Below are 27,281 nucleotides of genomic sequence, written 5' to 3'. Positions count from 1 at the left end.
GAGAATGTTGGTGTGACTACGAGTAAGGGTGAATGAACGTGCTACCTACCGTCGCAAATGGACGACTCATGCGTAGCAGGATGTTGCTGTTAATTTTTAAAATTCGTAGCATTTCACCTCACAGGAAGTGAGAAAAACTTTGCCTCTCGTAGTACACGTAATACCGTACAAAATTTATGGAAGAAAACTGAAATCAGTGACTGTTGCTGTAAATGCACATCCAATTCCTTGCGAAATGTCTTTTTTGTTTGCTGAGAATCTTCACGTAAATAAGACAAAGTCTTACTAAAGTATTTTGTGTCGATACCAATCGTTCTTGTGGGAACAGATTGTGAGGAATGACTCACAACTGTGCCACATTTTCGGGGATAATATGTCAAATTGTGGCCATATGCGACCGACGTTTATCGGATTTAACAAATATGTGGTTAATACAACGGCATCAACACAAAGGTAACCTCATCGGAGAGAATTTATAAGGAAATACTGTTTACCAGCACCTAAGAATGTGATGAACTTTGAAACGCTGTAGAGTTTCCCTGTGTAAAGCGTTATACAGTGCAGGAACTACGAATGCAATAGCCAGGTAAAATTCTGTAAGAACACGTGCGACAGTATGACAGTGACAGGAGCAGAAACTAGAAGTGATGGAAAGGTTGTATATTTTTCTTTAGAGGTTAAACGAGTATTCAGCTGTCCCAGCGTGCAGTGGTGGCAGCCAGACGAACCTATGTGTAAGACCTGCAATTTAAAATGTGTTTCTCGAAACAATGAACAGCAGTCTTATTGCCTGTGTTGTAAAGTCAGATAAGCAAATTTGCAGAAATAATGAAAGGAGCTTCTGGCCAGAATGACAGCCGTGTTGAACAGCAGAAACGTGTGCATTGGCATTAAGATGTCAGAGGAGAACAGAAATTGTTTCAAGTGGGCTGAAATAAATCTGATGCTATCACCTGAAAAATATTAAATTTAGCAGCTTTGGCCTCTTGAGACTACCAGGCATTGGTGCTACTGAATTACATTTCGTTAAACATGGAACTTGAAATCTCAATTTAGCGAAACCTATGACGACGTCGCCAAATTTAGGAGGCGCTTTTCTCTTCCCAAATTGTGTTTAATACGTTATATACTTGTGCAATGTGTTGTACAGTGAAGCGTGATCGAAATAATAAACTGCCTTCAAAGCTTTTATGACCAGTGTAACACATTATGGCAATTTTTCAATGCCAGATTAAACAACTATGTCAAAACCTGTAATATCTACCCGGCCCTGCTAATAAATAAATAAATCTGTTGTCGAAGGCCCATACTGAAACATTCGATCCTTAGTTTTCAGACATATACACAGCAAGTGTGCCATTGATATTTTCTATTTGCAACAAACAACATTTGTCCCACTGAATTTCATTAATATCTTCTTCATACTACTTAAGTGTAATAAAGTCTCAAGTACTGACATCATGAGCTGTGAAGTGTAGGAGGTTTAAGAACATTTCTAATAATTTTGTCAAACCATAGTTTGAACCAAGAAAAAATCAAATTCATTACTGTAATACTCCTTCCATATCACTTCTGAATAATTTCTGAATGCATTGCATAGTTCCGCACAAATCAATGGCGTGACACAATTCCGAGTTGGATTTATCCCATTTCAGTTTCGTTTCAGTCTTGTAGGAGAAGGTTTTTATACGAGATTAGTTTGTAATCACATAGTAATTTTTGTACTGAATCATGGTCTTTCTCTACGTTCTCAGAGGTGCAAAAGGAAATCGTCTGCGTCTCCAAAATCCTGTACATACCAATTCTGGTTCATACTGTGAAGGTAGATAACAAGGCGAACAAGGAAACTATTTCGCCACAGGCCCATAATGAAGTTTCATTTCACTTAGGAGAAATCCCTAGAACAAGTACATCAGTTCCTCTACTGTAAGTCTTCCTCGCTGTACGTAATTTCCCCTTCGTTATGGGAGTGTGCTAGAACCGATGTGAAGCTCTATAAGGACTATGACAAATTGAATCCACTTAGTCGGGATAAGGGTGCCAGGAAAAACAATTGTAAGTCCAAATATACTGATCACCTACAGGTCATCGATTATCGAGGCATATACTAAAATCACCAAGCCGGATATTTCCAGGTTGGGTATTAATCAGATGTATTTCGTAAATGATTTATCCACACCTCAGTTGTGGCAAACTTGGCACAGTTCAGTTATAGGACGGTCAATATTTGCTTGCATCATCAATCATAAGCTTTCTTCTGACTGTAGAAGGTTAACTCTGGAAGAATATAGTTACTTTAGGAAGTATTCGTTATGAAAATGAAGAAAATGTGACAAACCCGTTTCGTCCAGGTTCAGTTTACACAAAGAACATGCTATTGGCTGGAGATATAAGGACAAACTGAATTTCAATTTGTTACTCTTGTAGTATACGCTGCAACCACCAACGACAGCCCATTTGAGATCACTGTACCGATATTTCGATTTATAAAAAATACTAGTTATAAGTGTTCGGTTGGCTCATAACCTCCTCGTGTAAAGGCATAATTTAATATCTGCTGCAGAAATACGATTCTCAGTTCTAATACCAAGCAATACACAAATATTGGCGATATTCATTATTGCTATTATAGCGACTGACAGCTATCATACCATGATTTCATAAATTTAGTCCTAGTGGATACGAAGCAGATGAAACGTTGTGCATAGTGGTCATTGTGTCGTTGTTTAAATTTATTGCGTATCTCTTTGGTTGGATAATAACAGTCATAAAAAACTTCTCCTTTTTAGCGTTTAAAATCACTGAAAAATTTGGTCGTGAAAAAATTCTTACTATAAGATTGGACCAGCGGCACAAACTTACTGCTGACTGCAATTGCACTCGTTGGAGTGAGTGGTGGTGATGATGGGCTGGGAGGCCCAGTGAAAATGCTATTAGTCAACTTTAATTACATAACGAGTTGTTTTGTTGAGGGGGGCAAACACACCTCACTCCGCTGATCCTGGCTGAAGCTGGCTCGTGGCCGGCAGCGAGGAGGTACTCGCCAGGACGGCTGGCAGCGTTAGTAGACCACTGCCGTGACGTCAGCGGCACAGCTTGTTATGCTGAGATGGCATTCCTCTGGAGTACGGCCTCTCCTTGGGACTCAGCCTCACACACATTTACCACGGCGGCGCACGGTGACTGATATGCGCTTGTTGCTACCCATTGCCATCTGGTAGGAGTCGAATGGCAGCTGATTCGAATGACATGTCGTTGATGCTGAGGCACGAAGTCCCGCAAGGAACTCCGTGGTGGTGGCAGCTTGCCCAACCCGGACTCGAACCCATGGCTGCTATTGGCAGTGCACACTCATTTTATCGCCCAACGTGGCCTAGGTGTCATGGCGCTAATCGACTATGCTGTGTCTCTGCTTCGAAATTCAGATCTATTTATACGCCTTCGGTGCGCAGCTGTTGCACCCATAACAGGAGTCTTTCCCTTGAGTGGTGACGTCAACCGCCTGCTACAGCTATTACCGCTGCGTGGTGCATTTTTACAGTGAGCGTTGCTAGCCTATCTTGCAATCCTGCTGCACTTGTGGATTCGTATGTTTCTGACCCACTAGTCACTACACTGCGGCAACCAGACCGCCGCCGCTATTTCAATACAGCAACACTGCTTCCGTACCGCTTCTTATTAATTTCATTAAAAACAGGGCTGGGGCACTACGTTACTCATCAGTGCAATTCCAATATCGAAATTTGAAATCAAAGATTCTCAAGCCCTTGTCGTTATGCTGGTGGTTGTACTCATTCCGAAGACCGGTTTTCTGCAGCTCTGTGCCCTAGTCTACCTTGCACAGTCCTCTTCGTATCCGCATAAATATTGCACTCTATATCAGTAATTCTAACGTTTCTTCCACCACGCCATCACCCCGTCACACACACACAGACATTCCCCCACTAACAAATTTCCGATTCCTTGATACCTCAGAATGTCTCCAATCAGCTGATTTCTTGTTTTAGTCAAGATTTATCATACATCCTTTTCTTGGATTCGATTCAGTACCTCCTCCTTAGTTATCTGCTACACTCCCCAGCCATCATTATTCTTCTGTAGCTCCGCATTTCAGGTCCCTTCGCAAATGTTAAAAATTATTTGGCTGAATGCCAGGCATTATTGCAATCAGCTTCCGCAAGGAAACGTGTGTGAGTGTGACTGTATGTGTGTGTGTGTGTGAGAGAGAGAGAGAGAGAGAGAGAGAGAGAGAGAGAGGGGCAGATAGACAGAGAGACAGAGAGAATGAAAGAGAGAGACAGAGAGTAGGAGGAGGAGGTGGAGCTGAAGGAGAAGGAAGTGTAATGACAGAGAGTGACGGAATTCGTGTTGGGAGTGAGGAAGGAGCTTGGCTAGGGTTACGGTGGCGCGGTGCCTGCGTGGGCGTCGGTCCGGCACAGATGGGTGGCGCGCGCGGCAAGCGGAGCGTCCGGCGATCAAAGGCGGCCGCCACTGGCCGATCGAGCCGCCTCTTGCCGGTCCGCTGCTCGCGAACCTCCGCTGGATTCACAGCGTCCAGCCAACGACGGAAATCGTGAACAGGAGACTGGAAAATGTACTGGATATGTTTCAACACTCCGCGGTCGAGGACGCTGAACGTGCACCTGATCCAGAGGTACGCCTTTGAAACCCTGATGGTGGAATCTTTTGGGTGCCTCGAGTAGTGCCATTGGTGACATAAACCTCCTTGCCCTCCCAAACTCTTGACCAGTAAACCATTTGCCACTGCCTCGTATGAAATTCCATATGCCTCTGAAGTGGATCAATGGATGTTAACATGCCACTGAGCTGACTACCTATATTCCACTGTATGGGGAATTCGATTTCAGAAGCTTTTTGATCAAAGTAGGTAGCACTGCATCGCAGGGTTCGTCTTGTTCGTTCCTGTCACTCTACATGTTTCTCTGATAACACAGAGTTAATGCTACGCTGCAGACGCAATCTCATTCATGCGAGACGTACACAAGTCTTTATAACAGATCACTGCGCAACACCTCTCATTGGACTTACCTCCAACACAAAATTTTAATCTATGGTTCCTTTTGGGTCATCTGTCGTTCGACTGCTTTCAAGCGGGCCGCCACGACTTCACCTTTATGACGAACTCCTATCTTAGTATAGGGGTTTCTACCAACGTCCTTGATTATTTATTTGCAATATCAAATCTTTGTCTTGCGCTGCAGTATTTTACCCCCATGGTTCTCCTACAGAAGTTATTACCTGAAGCCGTAACAAATCTCCTCTCATTCTGCCCCTACTACTACTCAGTGTTTTCTATATACTCCTCGCCGATTCTGAACTCATCTCTTCATTTCTTGCATTAGTTGTCCACTTAATTATCAGCATCGTCTTGCAACACATCTGAAATATATCTGTTCTCTTTTTTCGTTTCCCACTGAGTGATTAAATTTCATACATTGATCTTCTCCAGACGCACAGTTTTAAGCGTTTCTTCCTGAAATAAAGACACGTATTTGATACTAGACTTCTTTTAGCGAGGAATGTTTTTTTTTTTGGTGTGTTGGTCGTCTTCTTGTACGCACCTGCCTTCGTCCCTCAGTTGTCGTTTTCAGTGTTCCAGAATTACTTCACTTCGTTAGCTATGTGGAGCCCCGACGCTTACTTAATACGTAATTGCAACATTGTGTTGGTATAAGGATCAGCAACTCAGTATATTCATAATTTATTAATTAAGTTTTCTTTCAGATTTGCAAATTAAATTTTTGTTAGTGACTAGTTCTAACATTTTTTACAGTCTGAAACCATTACCAGCATTAGAAGGCATACTGTTATTAACAAAACTTGAACCACATTATTTTCAAACATTTTGTATTAGAGAAGGGCAATAAATTTGTTATTACACACATGCATCTTAAAGCTTCACTGTAGATAATACCTATGTTTTTCTACATCATTAATAGAACAAATGTTACCTGATTGTTTTACGATTGTCTTGATGCATCCAAAATTTGATGGGTGTCCTTAGTTGATTACATATAAAAATTTGATATGCGCCTTCAGATGCAAAAATAAACGATGACTCCAACAGCTCACCACAACATAAAAAAGACATGTTTCTTTGCTATGTTAGCTCACCTTTGCAAGCTTTCACTGGACGAAACGAAACGCAGCTGGCGTTATGCATCTTCAAACATGTATCAGTACGAAATGATTTTAAGGTATGCTTAGTTACACAGGTTCTCGAAAAATACAAAACCGAGAAACAAACGGCATAAAGTTGAAAAAAGGTTTTCTACGTTGAAATATTATGGCCGCATTACGGAAAAGTTAGCGCACGCTTTCCCTAAGCAATGAACAACAGCATTTCGAAGAGCAACTCAGGTAACATTTAAACTAAGAGGTAAAATTGTAAAAAATGGAAAATAGTGTTTTCCTCTGATGTGTATCGCTTACAATGTGGAATACGTGATCGGCTTTATACAGCCAAGACCAGTCGGAATTTTATTACTTGGTACATGAAACATATCAGCCCAAACAACAAGATTGCATTTGGCCGTTACTAGCGAAGCACAAATTGTACAGTAGGTGGTATTGAGACTACTACGACAATTTTACACGTGGCACCTAAAGGAATGCAATAGACATACTTGAGGAGTGGGAAATACATGAACTGATTGTAAATGAGCCAGACAAATTGATGAACTAAAAGCGAATTTAAATACAATAACGTTTGTACTCTTTGCAAAAATGTGTCACGATTCAGTAAGGCAGTTAGCTTATGCCATACCAGCAATTAATAAAGTCTGAGACTTTTATGAATACAGTATTTATTCATGAATTTTAACATTATTATTTGTGAGAGGCAAAGCATAGGAAGACAATAAACAACTGAAGCGCCTCTCAAATTTTTATGTATAAACAACAAAAGATGCCTATCGAATTTCGAATGCACCAAGACAATCGTAATACAGTCAAATAACATTTGTCCTATTAGTCTGATGGAAAAAGGAACGTGTTATATAGAATGAAACATTACAAATGCTGTTATGTCAAAAAGAGTTATTGCACTTCTGTAATCTGTGCACATGAAATGTAGGCAATGGTTTGAGAATAAACTAAAATATTCTAAACTATTCACTAATAAAAATATTATTTACACCTCCGGCGAAAACCTTAATTAATAAATTACAGATAAGTTTATTGGTATTAGAACTTCTGTCACTTTTCACCACTTCCGTCTTTATTTGGATTACCCTCTGCCTATACTCGGCACTCATTACATCGTTCACTCCGTTTAACATGTCCTGTAATTCTGTCTCCCACGTGCTCAGAACACCCAAGTCATGAGTGAATCTTATCGTTGCTATCCTTCCATTCCTCAGCGTGTATTTTATTTCTATCACTACTTCTTCGGTGTACAGGATGCAGAATAGCGGGAAAAGTCTTGCCTGGAGCGTCATATAATCCGAGCTCTGATGGTCTTCCATTCTTACTGTTTCCGTATATATTTCACATTATCCATCTTCCCACTATTTTCTGAGAATTTAAAACATCTTGCACAATTTTAGATTTTCGAGCGCTTTTTTAATAGGTAGATAAATATAACGTAATTATCTAGCGTCTGTTATTTAGGGAAATATCAGGACAGTTTCTGCTGCGTTACTCTTTTTTACCCTCCTCGGCCCCAACCTGCATTTGGTGTTTGGTCTTGTCCAGTAGTCTACTCCAGAGCGTTCTGTCTGGGCATCTCTCCCCATTGTTCCACGTCTCTGAAGATCGTTCGCCGCCTACTCTGTCCATCTTATTCTTGTCCTGCCGAAAGGGTCTTCGTGCCTCCGGTTTTTTTCAGGCTATTCTCTCCAACTTTTCTCCATCTATTGGCTTCCGGAACAATATCTGATTCATTACAAATCTCAATGAGGTGCCCGTTCTTTCTCCTTCGCCACTCACCACTCAAAAACCTAGACCTGATGTCCACTTTTCCTGTAGCCAAATTGATCTTCAAGTAACAGATGCTCAATTTTCTTTTCACCCTTCTGCGTAATATTATTGTCAGCAATCAGGATGCAGGGCATGTTAAGCTGACTACGATAGTTCTCACACTTATTAGATATTTCTATATACTGTATGTCAACATGTACTGTATAACGAAGGTACGGTGAGGCTCGTTTGTGTATTCCACCAAATTTTAATGTACGTGTTGAGAAAACAGGAATTCAGTAATTAAAGACTGATGGATAGCACCTCTTCACATGAACTGAAACAATTATTATGAACTCAGTTGTATCATACCTTAAAGAATTTAACTTCACCCATGATGGGAGAAACGTAAACTAACTTAAGTTTTTCAGCATCTTATCATTCCACGAACAGAAGCACTGGTACAAAAAAAGCCTCCAGAACTTAGCAATTCTGTTACTGGAAGGTCATAACAGAACACTGTAGCAATAAAAGTGCGAAGCTTTCTAAAATTAGCGTCAACATAAGACGTGTAAACACACATAAAATAAAACTTGTATCATGCAGAAAGTGAAGGTATTCGAATTTTAAAACTTCACCAAAACGATGAAAATATGAATTTTTTTCTATCGCTTTATGCAAAACTGTGGACATGCATATAACAAAGACATCGTGCCATTATTAAGGTGGGGGACATATTCATTGACAATTGGTGATTGTTGAAAGAAAACAAACAAATAGAGTCCATTGAAATAAACTGGCTCAAGATGTTATTAAGCCTATCCCCATCATTTAATGTGATTTAAATAACCTTTTTGGAAAGCCCATTACTACTGCCTTACACACTCTGCAGATGTTAAGCAACACAGAGATCCTTTATTTGCATCAAATGTGATTCTTCTGATTATAGATTGATTTCATACCACCTCAACATTCATTGAGAGGACATTACGATGTACTTGAAGTCAATTCCCGTGCTTCGTAAGCGAGAAATATGAGGCACGTCGAAAGAGTGTTTCAAGCAATAGTTACTATTCTGCCTAGAAGTGGGAGGATATGCTCTGTCACAAAATTGTATATATTTGAGAGAATGTGATTTAGTCACTTAGTCACATAGTCAAGTTCCCAAGCTACAACCCACAGCCTCTGACACAAATAACACACAACAATGTTCGTCTCGCCCATGTTCGGTAAATAGATTAACCTGCACCTCAAACTCCGTGAAACGCAACTTCCAAGTGTACTGTAAAGGTGCTCACTTGCTTCGACCGACAGCGTGCGGCTTCGAACACTGTGTGTGACGAAACCCGTGGTGCCCTGCTGGGCAGCACCTTACCGAAACAAAACACAGCTGCGGAAATGAGGATCATTTCCTCGCTTCCAGCGTCCAGCGGGTGACGCTATAGACCTGTGTCACTGAGTGTCGTTCTAAATGGATTCCATTCCAGATACCTGTGAAAGGGAAAACAGAAGGACCTGGGATACACTGTTATTCCGCAAGGAACTATTTTCATCTGAGTTCTGTGAAGCATTGTTTATAGTTCGTAAATGTCAATGTACTACTTTGTTTGGAAATAAAAAAATATGAAGTACTGTTTTATCCTATTTGTCTCTTTCAGCTGTAATTTTCGTTACAGGAATGTTGCTCCACATGCAGAGGAGGAGAAACTAGAACTAACAGCTACCGAACAGGACAATAGCGGTACATTTAAATAGTTACCAAGCACTAGTTTCTGAAACTCAAAAGCGCTGTATTATACTAGAAATGTTTAGTATATTTATACAAGACTTTATAGACATCATTACTACGACACACAGACAAGCACAGTATATTTTATTACTCTGTAAGACGAACCTGTAAACCGGCCCTAGAAGAAACTGAATTTGTCACGTGATAACGTACAGTCACGTTCCAATTCAAAGTTGTATATATTATTACCTAGTAGTGCGACTAGGGAAAGAGTCTGCAGTAAAGGACTTCGCTGGAAACTGCGTTTGCTTCATTAATTGTACAGACAATGAAAAAGAGGTAGGTGTAAGCAGAGAATCGATGGAAAATGTGACAGAATGTGCAAGCAAATGCTACAAGCTAAGGGTAAGTAAGTCAATCGTATGAAAATTACTGTTGGAGGGACACATACTGAGTGGAGCATGGTTCGAGTTTCTTTTAAAATGAAGCATCAAGATTAAAGCGGCAAGGAGTTTAATTAAGCGAATCAGGGATTTATTTGAAATGTAAATAACTATTGTAAAGTGACACTGTATGAAGAATATTATCACACAGCAGTGTCATGCAATATTTCATTGTTATGAATGCCAAGTTTCATTTCATGTTCAATTCTCCTCTATGACTAGAACAGGAAAACTTTGATTCCAGAATTTAAATTGACAGGACAATTTAAAATTACACAGACAACGAAATCCGGACTTTCGGCATTAATTAATTATCACCAACCCCATCCGCGTTATTCCAATGACAAAGTTTTACAAGAAAATGGTTCCCTTATTGCTGCCATACTATATAGGGTGCATCGAAAGGAAAGGTTAATCCTTGATGAGATGATAGAGGATGTTGTTTGCAACAAAAAATATTAGTGAAATTGCTCTGTATTCATCACCGTCTGGAGTTACACCTATTATACTTCCCTTTGAATGTAAATGTCAGTTTACACAATTCTCATGTCATTCACTTTATTTTATTCATGTAAGTTCTTTAATAATTACATTAATACGTATCGTATTTCTTGGTTTGTCTTAGTCCTACCGGAGCAGATGCACGAAATATTCTCCCTTCGCACGGATACAAGCTTCACCATACTGCCTGACTGCTCTCTGCAAGTTACCACATACCTGCCGGCGTATCGCCACTGCCAGATTGTGAATCTTTGCAACGAACGCTTCTTTGCCTTCTGTCTCTGACCTGTTAAGTTCTTCTTTGAAGGAACCTCAGAGAAAGAAGTCCGGTGGTGTTAGATGGGGGAACCATTCTGGTCAAGGACAGGGACCACCTCTCTCAATCAACGCAGCTGAAAACTAGTCTCCAACCATGGTCGTACAGTAGCAGGAAATGTGCTGGAGCGCCATACTGTTGACACCATAGGTGATGACTGTAGGGGAATAGCACCCAGTATTGCTGTAAGCACGCCTTTTAAGAAATAGTGGTAATCAGCACCTCGTTGTCCTGTCCTCCAATATGAATGGGTCAAACAACCACCCAGGATACCTGCCCAATCGTTAACAATGAATCTCCTTTGGAATGAGGCGGAACGAGTTGCACGACTATTTTCGTCAGCATAGATGTGAAAGTTGTGTCTGTTCATAACACCATCTCTTGTGAACCCTGACTCACCACCACACAAAATTTGGTTCAAAAAATCTGGTTGCTCACTAATCATCTGTGATAGCCACTGATACTATGCGAGGCGATGGCCATTATCTTGTGGCTTGGGGTTCTGATGGTATGGATGAAGACCTTGCCGATGATATACCCGCCAACGAGAAGAGTGAGAGAGTTCAAAACGTCGCCCGCGATGCCTTGTGCTGAGAGATGGACGTGCTTCTATAGTTTATTCTTCACGACATGAGGCAATGAGGCATTTCCCGGTCGAATAATATGATGCGAAGGTTATAGCGTTCCTGTATCCTCCATGCGTTGTCGAAGTACTGAAATTCCCGTCTCCTTGGGTGACCTCGTTGTGGAAACCTCTCGGTAATTTCTTCCAGTCGCGATCTCATTACCATTACAGAAACCGTGAACAACGGTTTCTCGTTATTAACCGTTGTGGATGTTCATACATGGGCCTCACCTCTGCAACTGATCACTCCAGCCATCTCTCCCACGAGCACACAGCGCTAAACGAAAGAATCACAATATCAGTAACATTGAATGCTGTACTCTGCTACAGAACCGTAGAGAAATGGCAGCTAAAGTCAGTCACAGAATGGCTGGTGAAATGTGACGGTGAATACGGCGTATAATCGCACCATCTTCCATTTACTAATTTTTTGCGTACAGGGACAATACACAGGAAAACATGATGAATGCGTTAATTGGGATTGGCACTCAAAGGAGAGAAAAATTCCGCGTTTTGGAAGTACATATGTTTAACTCCAAAAGGGTGGCGAATACGGAAAGAAATGCTATACATCTTTTGTTGAAAATGGGATCCTCCAATATGTCATATAGGATTGATGTTATCTTTTGATGTGCCCTGAATAGACTTAAATCGTAAAGAACTGATCCTAATCTTACACAACATGAGATACGTAATTGTAATAAGGCTAGCATCTCGCTGTGTAATCCGATAAAATGATGGGTGATGCGTTTTCCGCTAATACGTCATAGCAGTGTGTTGCCCATCTTGATGCAAGCCTTTAGACGTAATGCCGCTTCGACAACCTGGGATCAAATTCGTTGCTTTTCTTATTCAAGTAACTTTTTAGTTGGCATTACAAGACTAGGTGGACCTGCTTGCAGACAAGTCCAACACAGAAAGATTAGCGGTGGTTGCTTGGGATCAAACCCAGGATCTCGGTGTTACTAGTCGAAAACGATAACCACTTCCTTTAATTACAAATTTTAGTTAATACATAATACACTTTCACACATTCACATCACTTGAAAAAAAAATCTCAATTTACAAACAATTATGCACAATGTAACACATTCACATTTCAGTTTTCAGTATGGAAGTTCCGTAAGAAAATGCCAACTGAGTAACGTCCATGCTGATTTGTTGAAGTGTTTGCAGAATTCACATTACAGTATTTTGACGAACGTTCTGAAAATATGTAAAATACCTTATGTTGTTTAAACAGCTGTCGGCATTTTTCTTTATATTTGGGTGAGGTTCCTCATATTTGTTTCGAAGGCTCATCGATGTTACCATGTTTGGTGATACCAATATTTCCTGTTGAGCAATGTTACGTAATTAGTGTTCCTGTATACAAATTTGTCTTCGTCGGTATCGGTGAGATTACGGATGGTGCCCAATTAGGAATGTACCAATCGAATAGAGTTTGGTCTCCAGTTTGAGGGATTTTTATGCTGACAGAGTAGTACTACTTTCCCCTTACTTTGGTGCCTAAAAGTGAGTTGCGGATGTTCTTCCAGACTTTGTATCACTTGAAGTCTATATACTTCTGTTCTGCGACGTCCCTATTTTTAGGGTGCATCAAGTTTTTGTACACTTCGTCTACCTTGGGTTACATGTGGAGCATAACGAATTCCTCGCCTGAGTCATCCTCTTCATTTAAGAGCAGTACTTGCATCCTCCGTCATCAATTATTGTTGATTTAATTCTTATCTCTGTCTCCCTCTACAGTTTTTATTGTCTAGAGTCCCCTCTAGTAACATGGAGATTATTCCCTTATGGCTTAACATATGTGCTATCTTCTGATCCTGGTTTTCCACAAGTTCCTTTCTTCGCCGATTCTACGAAGAACCTTCTCATTCCTTACCTTATCGATCCACCTCATTATTAATATTCTTACATAGCACCACATCTCCAACGTTTCAATTTCTTCTGATCCGATTTTCCCACGGTCCCCAATTCACTGCCATACAGTGCTGTGCTTCAAAGGCACATTATAAGAAATTTGTTAGTCAAATTAAGGCCTAAGATAGGTACCAGTAGACTTCCAGTCACGAGAAATGACGTCATTGTCTGTGCTAGTCTGCTTTTATGCCTACCCCCCCCCCCCCCCTCCTCCAACGTCCGTCGTGGATTTTCCTTCATTTCGCGTGTTTCGTGATAAAAAAATTTCTTTAAGTTTCTCGCTGTTCTCATTTCAGTTACTTCACATTATATCTGGTTTACTTTCAGTTTACTCTCATTCCATATCCTAAACTCATGAGGCTGTTCATTCCACTCAGTAGATCCTGGAATCCTCCTTCAGCTTCACTGAGGACAGCAATGACATTAACGAAATTGACCACTGACATCCACTCACCCTGAATCTTAATCCCACTCTTGGATCTTTCTTTCATTTCCCTCATTTCTTCATCGATGTTTAGGCTGAACAGTAGTGGCGAATCGTCCATCCGTTTTAATCGGACCACTTATATCTTGGGCTTCCAGTCTTATTGTTCCCTCTAGGTTCTTGTCGATATTCTATATCACCTGTCTCTCCCTGTTGCTTAATTCTACGATTCTCACCATTTTTAAAATTTAGCACCATTTCACATTTTTGAATGCTATGACATATTGCATGAACGTATCTTGATTTCTCTTCAGTATTGCATCCATGGTCAATTGCAAAATCTAAACTGCTTTTCTTGTCGAAACTTCCTGGCAGACTAAAACTGTATGCCCGACCGAGACTCGAACTCAGGACCTTTGCCTTTCGCGGGCAAGTGCTCTACCATCTGAGCTACCGAAGCACGACACAGGCTCGGTACTCACAGCTTTACTTCCACCAGTACCTCGTCTCCTACCTTCCAAACTTTACAGATGCTCTCCTGCGAACCTTGCAGAACTAGCACTCCTGAAAGAAAGGATATTGCGGAGACATGGCTTAGCCACAGCCTGGGGGATGTTTCCAGAATGAGAGTATCACTCTGCAGCGGAGTGTGCGCTGATATGAAACTTCCTGGCAGATTAAAACTGTGTTTCAGACCGAGACTCGAAATCGGGACCTTTGCCTTTCGCGGGCAAGTGCTCTACCATCTGAGCTACCGAAGCACGACTCACGACCGGTACTCACAGCTTTACTTCTGCCAGTACCTCGTCTCCTACCTTCCAAACTTTACAGAAGCTCTCCTGCGAACCTTGCAGAACTAGCACTCCTGAAAGAAAGGATATTGCGGAGACATGGCGTAGCCACAGCCTGGGGGATGTTTCCAGAATGAGATTATCACTCTGCAGCGGAGTGTGCGCTGATATGAAACTTCCTGGCAGATTAAAACTGTGTGCCCGACCGAGACTCGAACTCGAGACCTTTGCCTTTCGCGGGCAAGTGCTCTACCATCCGAGCTACCAAAGCACGACTCACGCCCGGTACTCACAGCTTTACTTCTGCCAGTACCTCGTCTCCCACCTTCCAAACTTTACAGATGCTCTCCTGCGAACCTTGCAGAACTAGCACTCCTGAAAGAAAGGATATTGCGGAGACATGGCTTAGCCACAACCTGGGGGATGTTTCCAGAATGAGATTATCACTCTGCAGCGGAGTGTGCGCTGATATGAAACTTCCTGGCAGATTAAAACTGTGTGCCCGACCGAGACTATAACTAGGGACCTTGGCCTTTCGCGGGCAAGTGCTCTACCATCTGAGCTACCGAAGCACGACTCACGCCCGGTACTCAAGGCAAAGGTCCCGAGTTCGAGTCTCGGTCGGGCACACAGTTTTAATCTGCCAGGAAGTTTCATATCAGCGCACACTCTGCTGCAGAGTGATAATCTCATTCTAGAAACATACCCCAGGCTGTGGCTAAGCCATGTCTCCGCAATATCCTTTCTTTCAGGAGTGCTAGTTCTGCAAGGTTCGCAGGAGTGCTTCTGTAAAGTTTGGAAGGTAGGAGACGAGGTACTGGCAGAAGTAAAGCTGTGAGTACAGGGTGTGAGTCGTGCTTCGGTAGCTCAGATGGTAGAGCACTTTCCCGCGAAAGGCAAATGTCCAGAGTTCGAGTCTCGGTCGGGCACACAGTTTTAATCTGCCAGGAAGTTTCATATCAACGCACACTCCGCTGCAGAGTGATAATCTCATTCTGCTTTTCTTGTCCCTTAACCTTCTCCAAAGCAAAACTGATAGGCATCTAATAGATCCTTAATCTCGTTTTCCGTAATTGTGAGTATTATCCTTGTCGGTAGTTTAGATGCGTGAGAAGTTTAACTGCTCGTGCGGTAATTTTAGCACCTATCTGCCCTTATTTGCTTGGAATTGTGTGGATTATATTCTTGGAAAGTCTGATGGAATGTCGCCAGTCTCATAGATTGCACACACCAAATTGAATAGTCGTTTGGTTTCCACGTCCTACAATCATTTTAGAAATTAAGATGGAATGTTACTAATGCTATATTTGATTTCGTCTATACCAGAGCTCTTGTCAGTTTTGACTCTAATACTACAACCCTTATGTCTCCCATTTCCTCTGCAATTTCTTCTTCCATCAAGTCCTCCTCCTTCTACAAGCCTTTAGCATACTCTTACCACCTACCTGCTGTTCTGCGTTTAACTATGGAATTCCCATTGCACTCTCAATGTCACCACACTAATTTTGAAATTCATGGTAGGTGATTCTGGCATTTTTATGTGCTTAGTAAGTCCCCCTACGATAACGCTTTTTTAAAAATAATTTCTTCACATCTTGCCTCCAGCCTTTTCCTAGTTATTTTAATCCTAAGTGATCTATATTGCTCTATTCGTCTCTTTCCTGAATATATTTGTACTTCCTCTTTTCGTCGATCTCTTTACCTGTTTCTTTAATTACCTAAAGCTTACATCGAGTTACCTTCCTTGTACCTATATCTGACTGCCTAGTACGTGTGTTTTCAGTTTTTCGAGATGTACAATCAGCTGATCTGCATACTGTGACATTTATTATGTCAATATCCAAGTCTTTAGTGAACTTCAAACGGGTCTCATTATTCCTCAGTATCCCACTTCTTGCTCATTGATTCTTCCGTATGCTTCTCTTAAAGTTAAGTCTACTCTTCATCATTACTAAATTGTGATCTTAGTCAGTATCAGATACCGGGTACGCGATTAAAGCCAATATCGAATTTCTGACTCTATGTACGACGGTGTTGTAATCCAGCTGGAATATTTTAGTGTCCGTGGATGGCATTGTCTTCTGATTCCTCAAGTCGTTGAGCATTGTTGATGTTTCAGACTTGGGACAGTCCCCACCCCAAATATATCTCCTTCTCGCCTCAAGTAGACCTCCTACCTCCTTATCTTGTGATTGTTCAATAGAGTTTTCGGTATTACAATCCGAAAATAATTGCAGAACTCAGGTAGTCTTTCTTCTGTTTCATTTCTACTGCCTAGCCCCTATTCTCTCATAAACCTTTCTGCTATTCCTTCCTCTACAACAACGTTCCAGGCTTCCATGTTTATCAGAGTTCCATCTTCCATTACATACTGAATTATCAGCTCAGTATTCCCTTACACTTTCTCTGTCTTCATCTTCTGCACGCGACGTCGGCATGTCTACCTGAAATATCATTGTCAACGTTTGTTTGCTGTCGAATCTGATGAAAACAAGCCTATTGCAGTTCACCCCCAGTAGCTCACTGCTGTGCTTCACTATTCGTAACGAATCCCTCTCCAATTATGCTATTTTGTGCTACTGTTAAAATTACAATGTATTCATCTTGAAATGGACTTTCACGTTTTTTAATACCACCCAAGGGTGAATGACAGAAGGTGTGGACCAAAGGGATTTGAGGCACTTCATTCACTGTTTATTTTTTACAACACACTTCTTTATTAATAACATTGATAATAGTTTTGAAAGGAAACAAAACAACAGGCCTTGTAAATCGCCTAACTGCATAAGTGAACTACTAAAAATAATCGTTAATATGTTTAGGAACACAATAAACTTCAACTCACAAATAGCATACAGTTGTCTACCAATTAATTAAATGTCTGTTCAAGGCAATGTCCCCACATAATCAACACAACTTGAAACCAGAATTCAATACACTTCCTTGCTATTAAATGTCTGCATAAGTTAATGGCCATACATAGTAACCTCTGAACAACAATTAAATTGACTTAAAAAAAACACATCTACCTAAACATGTTTACAGAATTATGGAAAAGAAAGGCATATACACCTTCTGTTTAGCAAATGAACCACTTTCGGCCTGAGCCACCAACAACATAAGCCGTTCTCATTACCCACATAGAGCCACTCCGAAGTACTGGAAGCAAAACATAAGTCTTCCACGTGTACACCAAAGGCACGGTTTCCCAGACTGCAAGCCGTAAGAAACCAGTCAACACGCTCCCGCCACCAAGTACAGGAAGGCATCGAGCTAGTAAACAACGCCCGCTACGGTGGGCGGGTGCGACTACGTAACTGCTTGCCACAGTAGGTCGGTGCCTCCCGCAGCCTCTGCGAAGACCGGTGGTGAAATTAATGAAATTAGCACCACCTGTGACGCAAAGGGCAAGCAACTCACCAACGTAATAAGGACATAAATTATTTGTATATACACCGTGTCCAAAACAGCTGTCTATCCACTACTTCCAGCACCTCAGAGGACACCACTTAACACTGTGAATTCAGAATCGTCTAAACATACCGAAGAATCTGCGCAAAACCACATAAACTTCCTGTGCGTGAGCACACTACGCTTAAGATAAGGAGTACTAACTTAACGCACTGAATTCAGACTCATCTAAGCATACCGCGCGATCTGCGCAAAACCACATAAACTTCGTGCATGAGCGCACTACGCTTAAAATAAGGAGTATTAACTTAACACAACATACAACTCCTAAATCTCCGGGTGACTGGCCTGGACTCGTGAAATGGATCTACCAACACATCATCATGGCCAATAAACCGCCTCCGCTCTCCACTTGCAAGGCACAAATACGATATGTCCTGCAACACACTGATTAAAATATCTAAAACAGTGTTCGTTACAAGATTAACACTCAATGTCACAGGGAAACATTAATCAGAAACAGACATCGGTTCGTTACAATAAACGCACAAATACCGTGGCTGAAAAACACAACCAAGTCAGTGGCACACAAGAAGGCCAGTAATAGTAAGGCCCTTTATCATTTTCCCATTCAGAGGGGCGTAAAACAACAACACTTAAGCAGAGAAGTATCAATGCATTTGAGCAATTCAGTGACTGACAACAACTAAGTTTTTAAATGCAGAACACAAGTCCTCACAGGATAAACGCGGCCTTACGCAATGGACTCCTAATAGTAAGGTCAAGCGTCCAAAGCACACTGCTCAATAAATGCACGACAACGGCAAGCACACTCAGTAATCGCCAGAACGATGGACACTGAGAACAAAATGCTGCTTATATCCAAACCAACTGTGCTCGCAATGGCATCACATCAGTCACAGAGCCATAGAGACGAGAATGTAGTCACTAGAAGCAAACGGTAAATCCATCATAAACAAGGAAGCGGCATGTTCCCGACAGCATCGGCGCCTCTACCCACCAAGTCCTCCGCAAACGCCCAAACACAGCCAGATAACGCGCCGAACTTTCCTTTTGCCACAACACACGGCGTCGGCAGACACGGCTTCACGCTCCGCGCACTACTGCCTATCTCACTGTTTCTGCTCGCCCTCCAAAATCCAACTACTCGACTGTCCCAGGTGCCTCGCCGGCTTCCCCCACGAGGGGGCGGCACTTCTCTCTTTCCTCCGAGATACAGCTATAATATTATACGCGGTATGTTCGATAGGTCAAACCCGAGCCGCCACGGCTCACATCTTACTACATGTCCTTATCTACCGTTCATTCCAATTCACTGACCCCACTACATCAAGATTGAGCCTTTGCATTCCCTTTTCAAATTTTCTAACTTTCGTACTACATTAAGACTTCTGATATTTTTTGCTCATACTCGGAGAATGTTATCCCTCCGTTGGTTTTCCGTTTTTTCCATGTTCATCTCCCTCTTGGGAACACCATCCCGATGACCTGAACGGGGTACTAGTCTGAAATCTTCTGCCAGTGGAGAGATCATCATTACACTTTTGCCGTTGCAGGTCAAAGGTCCTGTGGATGCACGTTATAGTCTTTGCGTTCTGTATCCTTAGGCCTTTCATCATTGTTGATTCTGCCATATTTCTGGGAAAATGTTCCATTCTAAGGGAAGGAGAGTTCGCTGAACCTCTATCCACTCCTCCAATCTCTTTCACCAGGTCGTTGCCAGAGCGAGAGTGACTTCATGCCCGAGGTCTTTCAACTCCATTATTGAAGATTTTTAGGCAGAGGCTGGGGTCGAACCCGGGATCCCTCGTTTACTCTTTAATGTTGTTCGTTATTGTCTCCGACATGTGGTCTTGGCGGACATCAAATCGCCTTCCCTCAAGTATTTCGATGTATAATTCACTCAGTTTTTCATTACAGATAGCAGTCAGTACCCTGACTGAACGCTCTGAGCTACGATGCCGGGATATCCCCAGAAAACGGGTTCATAACTATTCGATGTGCGTTCCTCATTAGTCCTAGTTGTAATAGAACTGTATTCTATGAGAAAGGTCGTCAGGTTACATAATTCGTTCAGTATTTGGTACACATCTATTGAGGTGGCTTTAGCGTGTCTGGCGCTGTTTCGCTTGGCAGACATACCGCTATATTGCTAGGTGACATTGGAAGGTATTTTAGTAAAGTGATGAATGTTATATCCACGTTCAGGGATGTATCCAAAGACATATACATTCATTAAAACCTTATTTATAGGTTTAATTTAAGGTCGCCATTGAAAGATCGTCGGTAATGGAGAGTATTGAGTAATAACGGACTGATCAATTGATTTATGAGTGATAAATTAAACAATCCGATGTCGTAATTGGTGACTGAATGAGAAAATTAATTAATAGTTACTTCAGCATCATGTTATTCTCTTGGCTCGACAACAGATAACTGATGTTTAACAAGAAGAGGATAAGCCTCTCTCCCAGTGGGTAGTGTGAATTCCAATACTGGTTCTTTGTGCGTAGGCCGGCTAAGAGTAGATGACTCACACCTTATACTCGTGATTATATGACCAATTAATCTTTTCGTACCGGGCATACTAACCGTAATTCTCATTTATTTCCATGGCTTGCATTTTATTTCTTGTACGTTAGGCCGGCGGAGCAAACCTTTTTCTGTCTTTAATAATAAGATAGCACTGAGTCGGGCTGTATACATTTGCACAAGAGAAACGCTGTAGTATGTACCCTGTTGTAGAGAGTTGGGATATATGGGGTAAATCACTAGCAGTAAGAATACAACTCAATTCAAATTGGACTCCACATTTATTCTATGTAAAGAGTTAGAAAAACTTGACACATGTAATAAAAACACAGTGGTTCTGGTACATGCTTTGAATAACCCAGTGAATGGAAAATTAACGAAATAGTTTTCTAGATGGCCTTGTTAACGATCGGATACTCGTGAAGCAGAAATAATTTTATGCTAAAAGAAAACATATATGCCATTCACTCACACACTAACAGCACTCAGAAGAAAGAAAAGGCACTACAAGAATTACAACACATACCTCGAACACATATCTACGGCAAAGTTTTTTCCACTGATCTAAAGCATAACACAGAAAACGCACGACGCGTAACTGAATAAGCATTACAATTATAATTGCAAGTCAGGTCGGAGATAGTGATTCAATAACGCACACGAATACTGATCGACCATAGTGATCCACCTAAAGTGGACAGAAGGAACCACGTGGCCAACAACTTATACGAATAGTCAGAGAAGCATATAAGAAACAACAAACTCTGATCAAAACATAATTTAAGCACTACAAATACAGAACACGAACTGAAAGCCGATGAGCTGAAAGCTTGTCCATTTTACAAACACAGGCCTACAACAACAACAAAAATCCGAATGTCGGTCAATCCGTGGAAAAAATTACCAACACAAGTAAATCACCGGGAAATAATTACAAGGGGAAGGAGATTCCGAGAACTGGAGGGTCTCCAAACCATCGATGAACACGTTGGATAGAATAAACAAAGGCAATCGTGTGATTATTGAGTTTCTCCCGGCGTATTTGATAATCAAAATATCCACGGGTGTACTGCCGGTCTACAGTGTCCAACGGGCACAATACTTCGGCGATCATACATGTCGCCATCATCAGGTGAACTGACGGACTGAGCTCCTGTGAACGCGCTGGCTAGTAATTTCACTTCTTTTTCCTGGGATTGTATTGATTGTGTCACCTGGGATGCAGCTGATTCCGCCCATAAGAAGGCAACGGGACGTCAAACAGCTAAGTTCACACGTCTCCTTGATAAACCATCTCTGGAGGTTCCGTGCAAGACTGTCATCAATTTGAGTAGCATGGTGTTGAGTGATGATGCGGTCTCGGTTTTGCAGAAAGGTCTCAACTCCGCTCCCCCCCCCCCCAAGTTCACTCCGGTCGCAGAAATTGTTAGTGCTGTTGAACAGGTTGCAGCTCGACTTCCGCCTGAATCAGCTGAGGAAATATGTCGTGAAACGTGTCGTGCGTTGACGAAATCCAAGCCGATAAAGTCAAATATCACTAGTAAAGAGAGGCGGCCATTCGTGATCTGAGGGAGCGCTCTGAAATTGTTGTCTTACTGGCTGACAAAGGCAATGCTACAGTTGTTGTCTCCCATAAGGACTACACTGATAAGATACAGAGCCTGCTAAATGACGATTCCTACCGGAAGATCAGCGTTGTCCCTACAAAGAAGTAGGAGAACAAGACGAGGTCGCTTCTCAAGGACGCAGATTTACCGGAGGGTGACGGTAAGAAATTGTTACCCCAAGGTCCAGTACCGCCTAGATTATATGGACTCCCGAAGGTTCACGAAGTGGGGGGTACCATTACGCCCCATTGTCAGCAACATCAGGGCACCTGCATATTTGTTGGCCAAATACCTGACGGGAATATTAAGTCCTTATGTGGGTAAATGCCCTCATTACACCCGTGATTCCGTGGATTTTGTTAAAGGCCTTGATAGCTTCAAGTTGGATGAGTCAGATATCATGGTGAGTTTTGACGTCGTTTCCTTGTTACGAGGGTACCCCTGCGAGAGTCACTAGAATTGATTAGTCAGAAGTTTGACGAGAAGACCACTGAACCTTTTAGGCATGTCTTGACTTCCACCTATTTTCTTTTCAATGGAGAATACTACGAACAAACGGAGGGAGTCGCCATGGGTAGCCCACTCTCACCGGTGGTAGCGAATTTGTACATGGAGAACTTCGAGGAGGAAGCCCTGCCTTCATCCGAATGGAAACCTACTTGCTTTTTCCGTTACGTGGACGAGACGTTCGTCATCTGGTCACATGGTATGGATAAACTCCTTGACTTCCTTACACATCTAAACTCCATACACCCCAACATCAAATTCACTATGGAGATTGAAACGGAGGGTAAATTACCTTTCCTTGACGTCTTGGTCAAGAGAAGGGCTGACGGCACCCTAGGTCATGGGGTGTATCGGAAGACAACACACACTGATCTGTATTTGCACGCAGACAGCTGCCACCACCCTTCACAGAGGACTGGGATACTTAAAACTCTAGTACATAGGGCGCGCACTATCTCTGACGCAGAGAGTCTACCCCAGGAATTGGAACATCTGAGAACTGTATTTGAAAAAATGGGCACACAGAGTGGCAGATTAGACGTGCTCTCCGCCAAACCACTACAGCACAACCTGTGGAGATGTATCAAATGACGAGGGAGGAGGTAGGCACTGTGTTTATTCCATATACAGGCGCATTCTCGGGGAAAATCGCCCGCATTTTGAAGAAACACCGGGTCGGAACTGTGTTTTGTCCTCCGAATAAAACTCGTGCACTGGTGGGGAGCGCCAAAGATGACCTCGGTTTGAGGAAGGCCGGCGTGTATCAGATTCCGTGTCAATGTGGCAAGTCGTATATTGGTCAGACGATGCGTACCGTCGAGGATCGATGCCGTGAACACCAGAGGCCCACTCGACTGATGTATCCGAGCAAGTCGTCTGTCGCTGAACATTGTTTGTCGGAAAATCACGCTATGGAGTATGAACGCACGAGGATTCTGGTACAGACGTCGAGATACTGGGACAGCGTTGTTAGAGAGGCCATCGAAATTCGCACCAATGACGACCTCATAAACCGTGGCTGTGGCTATAATCTTAGAAAGGCTTGGGAACCTGCGATTGGGTTAATCAAGAGTAAATCGAGGAAACGTATAGTTGTGACGACCACGGCGGACAGAGACATCACTCCGATGTCATCTCAGACGCTGCCGCAATCTGTTCCAGCGCGCGACGGCGGAGTGAGCGCGCCGCGGGCGGAGGGTATTTAAATCGGCCGCCACCGCGACCGAACACAGTTCCCTCTGAGCAGCCATAGCGTACGGATTTCCGTGCCGACACGTTCACAGGAGCTTAGTCCGTCAGTTCACCTGATGATGGCGACATGTATGATAGCCGAAGTACTGTGCCCGTTGGACGCTGTAGACCGGGAGTACACCCGTGGATATTTTGATTAAAGGCAATCGTACTAGCGGACAGAAATTACAGAATATAAATGACACTAACGAAACACAAAAATTAAACAGTACAAGAAACACATTCACACTGAGGAACACAAATTTCGGCTTATGTCGACCATAACTCGTACAGCCTGCTCCCATATTCCTAAGTTCCGGCCAAGCAAAGCAGCTACCAATAAGATCGAACAATTGTAATGGCCCTACCTTTTCCTCTGCCGAAATGAGATATTCTTCATGACTATGATGATCTGGAACTGTAAAAGAAAGGGGATGAGACTTCAGTTAGGCTGAAACTTGCACAAACTCAGTTGCTACATTCAGCTACTGCAAACTCTCAGCAACGAGTCTGAAGGGCACCCGAGCAAAATCTGCGACCACACAGGTGCCGGAGGTAGTCACAGAAAAGCCCTTCAGCACCTGCCAACTTAAGCTCAATAGCGCTTCGGCCAGAAGGAACCGAACCAATTAGCCTCACTCCATGCCTGTAACCAAGTTGGCTAAACTGCCACACTAGCGGACGAGAACTTTACCCACCACCAAACTCTATGAAAACCCAATATTGGCGCATTGACACTGTCATTCAAAGAGCGAAGGAATAGTAAGCCGGAATAAGAGTACACTATTAAGACATCATAATTAAGTGTAGGGAAGGTACAGAAAACATAAATACCTACTAAATTGACATAAATGCATCTACAAAAGATACAGAACAAGCATGAATTCAGAGACTGCGTGAAGCTGCGACTGATAATGACATATTCAGGTACAAACTCTTTCTCTCGGTCTGATTTACTAAACACATCGAGAGAATGAGATGAAAACTACAGTGACAATGAAGTTAAATTTTAGTGAAATAGGCTGAATTGTTTTTACGTTGTACAGATGTAAAGCACTAGCAATAGTTGTAACATGCAGAAACCTGGTAAAAAAGGAAGGAAGGATTCGTTTACGATTGTGGATTGGGCCTTAATCATTTACTGTTGGGTCCTTTTTGCAATTACACACATTTATTTTAAAACGGTAACTCCAGACTCACCAATAAATAAAGCTATCACACATTATTAATGAAAGAATAAACAACTGTGTCATTAATAGTGCTTTCAGTGCGTTACACTTTACCAAATGAGCATAAAATACAGACACAGCATGTTTTACAAAAAAAAAAAAAACAGTGTGATCCCAATTGGAATTTTAAGGTAAGTAACCAGTCATGGCTGAAGGTCTAGAACGGAAATTATAAAAAAAATTAACAAACATATTGTAAAACAGCAATGCAAAAGTAAGGTTAATTTAAAAAGACAGGCATGTGGTCACTAAATGAAAGAGATAAAATGATGGTAAAATTGGAAGCACAAACATTTAAACCTGCTGTAACACCAAGAATGGCAATTATATTAAAAATTAAAAAAAAACATACAGTAAAACAGCAAATGTAACAGCAAAGGTTAATTTAAAAGGACAAGCAACTGATCACCAAACAGGTGAGACATAATGATGATAAAACTGATAGCACAATAATTTAACCCTGCTCTAACGCCAAGAATGGCAATTATATAAAAAATTTAAAAACATACAATAAAACAGCAAATACAATAATAAATCCCAAGGGCCAGTCACAGACGGTGCACCAAGAATCGACCTCAGAGTAGGTCCAGCAAAAAAAAACACTTTCGCGAGCGATGAGATAGGTAGCCAAGAGTTGCATGCACTTCACAGGATGGTAACTCAGACCAGTGGCAGTCTAACGAATGACTAATGATAATCTTGCTGAGACTACCTGACTTCCAATAAAGCAAATGCCAAGATGTAAAAATAAGCCAAAGCAAGAACCGGCAGTCTGGACCCCGCCCACAGAATACTTTGCTTAGAGCGCCCGAAACGAGAAAGGAATCATTACCACGAGAGTAGAGCAATCGCGAACCAACCTACAATCAAGAAAGCTGTCAAAACTACACGCCTCACCAGACAGCAGCGGCAAGGCGAGGAAACGTACATTGCCGTTACATACACTATCCCCCAGGGCAGGTAACTTGGGCGTTAGCGGCCACGAGGCAGAAAAAATACCGCTGGTTGAACTTAACAAATATTAACAAACTGAACTCAATAAATAGTAATCAGAAGTCCAGGAAAGCTGATCAGATCCGCCTTCCCCAAGCAATCCACTCGCTGCTCTTGGCCTCGGCAACACTACGAGCAGCACCACTGACCCAAGTCACTGGAGAATCGCTAGATATCACAATCGTCGAGGTTTCTCTGCTTGAATCCAAGTGTACTCAACTTAAAGCTTGCAGGATCCGGTTTAACGGGGTCGTGTACCTCCGTGACCACAGGCCTTCGATCCGGCAGTCCATGCGCGCCGCCAGCGGTCCCGGTGTGTTCTGGCACTGTGCAGACCTAGCTGCTCCTGTGTTGCCAACCGAGCTCCACACTGACACACGACCCGGAAGAACCACACGTCGCCCCAAAGATAGGGCCACTGTTATTACATATCGATAACCGCCGCTGTCGCCACTAGCAGACGGACAACGCTTGCGAAACCAAGAGGCGCCAGTCAACACGTGAAGAAGAGAAACAACTACAACCATGTCAACTAAACGATACGGTCTGGCATCCAACAGAGGACAAAAACATACAAACAGCACCAACGCGAGCCGCAACACGGTTCACATGTGTAAGGTTTAAACCGGCATTTTTTGTACTTAGTGCTAGCGTTTCGTATTTCATCTCAAAAATAAGTCCGCAGCACACGAAATGGTCGAAAGCCAATGAAATTATTTTGGCCACATTATTTCATTAGCAGGACTTGTGGCAAGTAATTTGCTATAGACGTTATAAAGATACAGATGGTCAACAAATGCACCTTTTGCGTTTCATCCAGAGTCCTTAGACTTTATTGTCCTATTCAGGCTCTTATGCTCAGAACGGTCCAAACTTTTTCTTTGCGTTGACTGATCCCGGTTTACTACTGCCGTTCGGTTAAGACTGTTTCTGAAAAAGTTACAAAAAAATGGTTCAAATGGCTCTGAGCATTATGGGACTTAACTTCTGAGGTCATCAGTCCCCTAGAACTTAGAACGACTTAAACCTAACTAACCTAAAGACATCACACACGTCCATGCCCGAGGCAGGATTCGAAC

This window comes from Schistocerca americana, chromosome 7 (assembly GCF_021461395.2).
Source record: "Schistocerca americana isolate TAMUIC-IGC-003095 chromosome 7, iqSchAmer2.1, whole genome shotgun sequence".
In the NCBI taxonomy this organism is placed as follows: domain Eukaryota; kingdom Metazoa; phylum Arthropoda; class Insecta; order Orthoptera; family Acrididae; genus Schistocerca; species Schistocerca americana.
The sequence above is the reverse complement of the archived record's forward strand: the minus strand, read 5'-3'. Positions refer to the sequence as shown.